Consider the following 5,849-nt stretch of genomic DNA (forward strand, 5'->3'; position numbering starts at 1 on the left):
TTTTTATTCGTAATTTCAGCGCGTTGTTGCCACCTATATATGTAACAATGCCCAAAATGGCTGCGTATGAGTGCCAATTACAATTTTCGGTTTTAAGAAAAGCCAATAATGCCCAATGCTTGTTATGTGGTAATACGACTACTTGGAATCGTTCTTTTAATATAAGGCGACATTATTTGTCATGGTAAAAAAGTCAAACTGCCGAACTGTGTAAACCAATTTAAAGTTTTTTGTAATGGGTTTTATGTATATATGTATGTACGATACGGCAATTTAATATATTTAGTATACTTTATTGAATACTGAGTTTTTTACAAAGTTTAGAAATTGTAAATTCGTGAATTTTGTTGTTGAATAAACTATCATTTTTTAAAACATTAGTTTAATGAAATTAAATTAAAAAACTTTTCATGCACGTACATATGTACTTATAAAAATTAATTTCATAATTCATTATTTGAAATTATTTCTTCATTATTTTTTTATTATATTTTATTATTTTCGTTTCATGTTCATAATACAAATTAAATATAAATTTGTAAGAGCGTTTTCTGACACGCGCAAAAAACGACGCACTTTTGTACAATATAGAAAAGTGGCAACTGTTACTCAGCGCGATTCACGAATACCATGACAAAATGAGACTGTATTGGTGTGCCCATCTATGATGCTTGAAATACAATACCGGCGAACGGCAAACTTCGCCGAATTGGGCGATGCTGTCGTTCACCGTTCGCCCAACTATTTCGCCTACTTAAACAGAATTAGAGCGGTAGCGAAAACAGCTGATCCCATTTGGTTGCCTTTATAATTTGGGTGACCATATTTAGAAAAAACTAAACCATATTTAGAAATGAGGAAATGATAACAAATATAAATGTAAAACAAAGAAAGATTATTATAAATAATTTGTTTCAAGACAGATTTAACGAATCCACAACTATATTTTTCAAACAACAAAAAAAAAATCGTGTTTAGGTTGTTTTCTTTTTAAACTTTGAAAGCACAAAACAAATACGGCCACCTTTGGCACGCACAGCTGTCATCGCCCAGCAGAGCGATAGAAATAAATCTATCGCCATGAAACGCCGCCATGCGAACTTCGCATTTCGCTTTGGCTGTGTTCAATTTCATATGCTTGCGGGTGTTCTAATTTTGACAGCGCGAATTTCGCTGTGGTGAGTTCGCCGTTCGCCGGCATTGTATTTCAGCTATGATGTAGAGCTATGAATTTAAAAAATACATCAGGGTTTAGCTGCGATATTCGCTTTTTACCACTATGTTTTGTACATTTCCCAGTACTGCAAAGCTTTTGACTGCCATTCTACTGGGAGTGGCAATTCGGTGTTGGATTTGTGGTGGGAGAGAGACCGGCGTTCACTCTAGTGGACGAAAATCTAGCCACAATTCGCATCAAAACGAGATTCTTCAACTTCTCATTCATATGTGCATCCAGGGCTCTCTTAGCTTAGAGCGTACATATTAGCTAAGGGTAATCGACTTCGCCGGGCCGGAAACTTGGCAGTATGTATTACTGGATTCTAGCATAAAAAGATCCTTCAAGCTACATGGGATTCTTCAGATCGAAAAACGGAAAACCAAATCGAGCATGTTGCGATAGACGGAAGGCATTCTTCCAGTGTTTGAGAGGGCCTGTCAGCTCAGCTATTTAATTACGATGGCAAGGAGGTAATAGGTGCATGCGCGACGACTTGAATTCAAGTGCGCTCTGCCCAATCCACAAGAAAGGCGACCCCGCCATGCATGCCAACTACCGCGGGATCAACCTTCTAAGCATAGGTTGCAAGGTTTTATCGAATGTGTTGTCTACCATAGACCAGGTATTCACAATACGCCAAATCTTGGATAAGACCCGCAAGAAAAGGATCGGCACTCACCACCTCTATGTCGACTTTAAAGCCGCTTTCGACAGCACTAAAAGGAGTTTCCTATATCCCCTCAAAGCTCATACGGCTGTGAAAAATGACGTTGAGCAATACCACCAGCTCTGCTCTGTTGCCATTCGCCACCAGACGGGGTTTCAGACAGGGCGACCCTCTTTCATGTGACTTCTTTAATCTGATGTTGGAGAAGATAATAAGATCTGCAGAACTGAACCGCTCAGAAACAATTTACTACAAGAGCGTACAATTGCTGGCTTATGCCGATGACATCGACATCATCGGTAAGAAAAACCGCGAAGCCTGTCCTGGCTTTTCCAAGTTGGACAAGGAAGCAAAGCGAATGGGCCTGGTGGTAAACGAGGACAAGACGAGTACCTCCTGTCATCAATCAAACAATCAGCACATTCGCGCCTTGGCACCCACGTCACTTTTGACAGTTATAACTTCGAGAAAGTAGACAATTTCGTTTACTTGGGAACCAGCATTAGCACCGATAATAATGTCAGCATTGAAATCCAACGTAGAAGCACTCTTGCCAACAAGTACTACTTTGGACTGAGTAGGCAATTCAGGAGTAAAGTCCTCTCTCGACGGACGAAAACCACGCTCGAGGAGTGCAATAGGGTATAGTCATTGCGCTGGGTATGCAGTTACAGTTCATGGCTATACTCAATCCCGACTCTTGCATCCTCGTTCGCGCACTCTGGGCAACGTGAGCAACCCATGTGCGAGATGCGGTAACCAATCCGAGTGGAGCCTTGGGTCACGGCAGAAAGAAAGGGCGCTTCGGTGGGGCCACTCTGACTTATTCGGTTTAAGGCTGCAGCGTCTGTTCGCCAGTAGGTGCGGCTGCAAGCTGGTGTCTGCTTGGAGCAAGCGGCTCGCTATATAAACGTGTATTTTGTTGCGAAACCCCCCCGACCCAGCCATGGGTTGTGCGCTGGGCTTGGGATCCGCCACTTCCAGTGAAGAAGCAAGGCAAAGCCTCGGATGAGACCCCCCCCCTTATGATGACGACCACGGCAAACGTTTAAAGGACTACGATTTGAGGGCATGCACCTGGAATGGTCGGACCCTTAATGGTAAGGTGCCTCTGCCCGACTGGTTGATGTCCTCATAAGGACAAAAGCTGACATCACCGCCATCCAAGAAATGCGTTGGACGGGGCAAGGCAAACAATGTCTGGGGCCTTGCGACGTCTACTACAGCTGCCATGTAAAGGAGCGCAAATTCGGAGTTGGATTTGTGGTGGGAGAGAGACACCGTCGCCGAGTACTGTCGTTCACCCCGGTGGACGAGCGTCTAGCCACAATCCGCATCAAAGCGAGATTCTTCAACATCTCGCTCATCTGCGCCCATGCCCCGATGGAAGAGAAGGACGAGGCATCCAAGGATCTCTTCTATGAGCGCTTGGAGCGCACATACGAGCGCTGCCACCGTCATGATATCAAAAATCGTGCTTGGCGACTTCAATGCCAGGGTTGGGTAAGGAGGGGATCTTTGGAACCACCGTCGGAAAGTTCAGCCTCCACGACGAAACATCCGACAACGGATTGAAGCTGATCGACTTCGCCGGGGCCCGAAACATGGAAGTATGCAGTACTAGGTTCAGCATAAAAAGATCCATCAAGCTACGTAGCTGTCTCCGGATCGAAAAACGAGAAACTAAATCGATCATGTTGTGATAGACGGAAGGCACGCTTCCAGTGTTTTAGACGTACGCACACTCCGAGGCCCAAACATCGACTCCGACCAGTATCTTATTGCAGCTAAGATAAGCACCCGCCTCTGTGCAGCAAAAAATGTGCGCCCAAATATTCAAGGAAAACTTAACGTCGAAAAGCTGCAATCACAACAGACAGCCAGCGCTTTCGCTACTTGACTCTCACACCTGCTCTGCTGAGAGCACTGTTCAACAAACCGACATATGCGATCAGTGGAACCACATTTCCCGCTCATTAAGTACCGCCGCCGAAGAAGTAGTCGGATTTCAGCGAGCCCGAAAGAACAACTGGTACGATGACGAGTGTCAGGAAGCTGCAAAGAAAAAAGATGCCGCCTACAGGGCCACGCTGCGATCGGGCGCAACGCGCGCTATGTGGGACCGCTAAGGAGATCTGAAGAGGGAAGCGAGACGTATTTGCCGCAACAAGAAGAGAGAGGCCGAAATACGTGAGTGGGAAGAGCTTGAAATGCTGGCCGACAGGAGGAATACCCGAAAATTTCACCAGAGAGTTACGCGACTTACGGAAGGTTTAAAGACCGGGGCGCACTTCTGTAAGAACAATAATGGCGACGTAGTAACTGATGTCCAAAGCGTTCTAAAATTATGGAGGGAACACTTTTCCGCCCTACTAAATGGTAGCAGCACGGAAAGTTGTGGAGAAGAAGAACCCGAGCCCGCAGTCGATGATGACGGAGTCGAAGTTCCACCGCCTGACTATGACGAGGTACGTATAGCAATAACGCGGCTCAAAGACAACAAAGCCGCTGGAGCTGACAGCCTGCCAGCTGAGCTATTCAAGTACGGCGGTGAGGAGTTGATAAGGTGCATGCATCAACTCTTGTGCAGAATATGGTCAGATGAACGCATGCCCGACGACTGGAATTTAAGTGTGCTCTGCCCAATCCACAAGAAAGGTTACCCCGCCATTCGCGCCAACTACCGCGGGATCAGCCTTCTAAGCATAGGTTGCAAGGTCTTATCGAGCGTATTGTGTGAAAGACTGAAGCCCAAAGTCAATGAACTGATTGGGCCTTATCAGTGTGGCTTTAGACCTGGCAAATCCACCATAGAGCAGGTATTCACAATACGCCAAATCTTGGAAAAGACCCGCGAGAAAAGGATCGACACTCACCACCTATTTGTCGACTTTAAAGCCGCTTTTGACAGCACAAAAAGGAGTTGCCTATACGCCGCTATGTCTGAATTTGGCATCCCCTAAAACTCATACGGCTGTGTAAAATGAAATTGAACAATACCACCAGCTCCGTCAGAATTGGAAAAGACCTCTCCGAGCCGTTCGCCACAAAACGGGGTTTCAGACAGGGCGATTCCCTTTCATGTGACTTCTTTAATCTGATGTTGGAGAAGATAATAAGAGCTGCAGAATTGAACCGCTCAGCAACAATTTACTACAAGAGCGTGCAATTGCTGGCTTATGCCGATGACATCGACATCATCGGTAACAAAAACCGCGAAGTCTGTTCTGCCTTTTCCAAGTTGGATAGGGAAGCAAAACGAATGGGTTTACTTGGGAACCAGCATTAACACCGATAATAATGTCAGCATGAAAATCCAACGCAGAATCGCTCTTGCCAACAAGTACTGCTTTGGACTGAGTAGGCAATTCAGGAGTAAAGTCCTCTCTCGACGAACGAAAACCTCACTATAAGTCACTCATCATGCCCATGCTGGCATATGGCGAATTAAAATACAGCGGCTCAACTGGCTTGACCATGTCGTTCGAACGTACACCGACGCCCCAGCTCTGAAAGTATTCTTGCTTCACTTGGCATTTCCAATTGGCGTCAGTTGGCCAAAATCGCTTTGGCGGTTACAGCGCCAAATAAGAAGAAAAGAATAGATCTATAAACAATTTAAATCGACGAATAGTTTTATACAGTTACAACAGTTAGTTACAACATATTTACCTCTATTGGTTACAATAATTTTAAGCTATAATAAAAAAATTTTTAGTAAGTAAGTTATTGGTTTTGATTGTTTTTTTTGTAGATGCTCAAAAAAGTGGCAGATCTACCACAATGTGGTAGAAGTCCGATCGCTGGCAATAATATTTCTCATAAAAGGGAATGAAATTAAGGGGCAGGGTCTTGGAATTTCAAAAAAAATCGATGGACACCCTAATTTAAATGAACTTCTTTCAACTACAACTCGAGCTTTTTTCGACACAGCGTGAGTTATTTGAGCAGGTATGCACACGC

This window comes from Rhagoletis pomonella, unplaced genomic scaffold, assembly GCF_013731165.1.
Source record: "Rhagoletis pomonella isolate Grant_MI unplaced genomic scaffold, Rhpom_1.0 Rhpom_scaffold_00001, whole genome shotgun sequence".
In the NCBI taxonomy this organism is placed as follows: Eukaryota; Metazoa; Arthropoda; class Insecta; order Diptera; family Tephritidae; genus Rhagoletis; species Rhagoletis pomonella.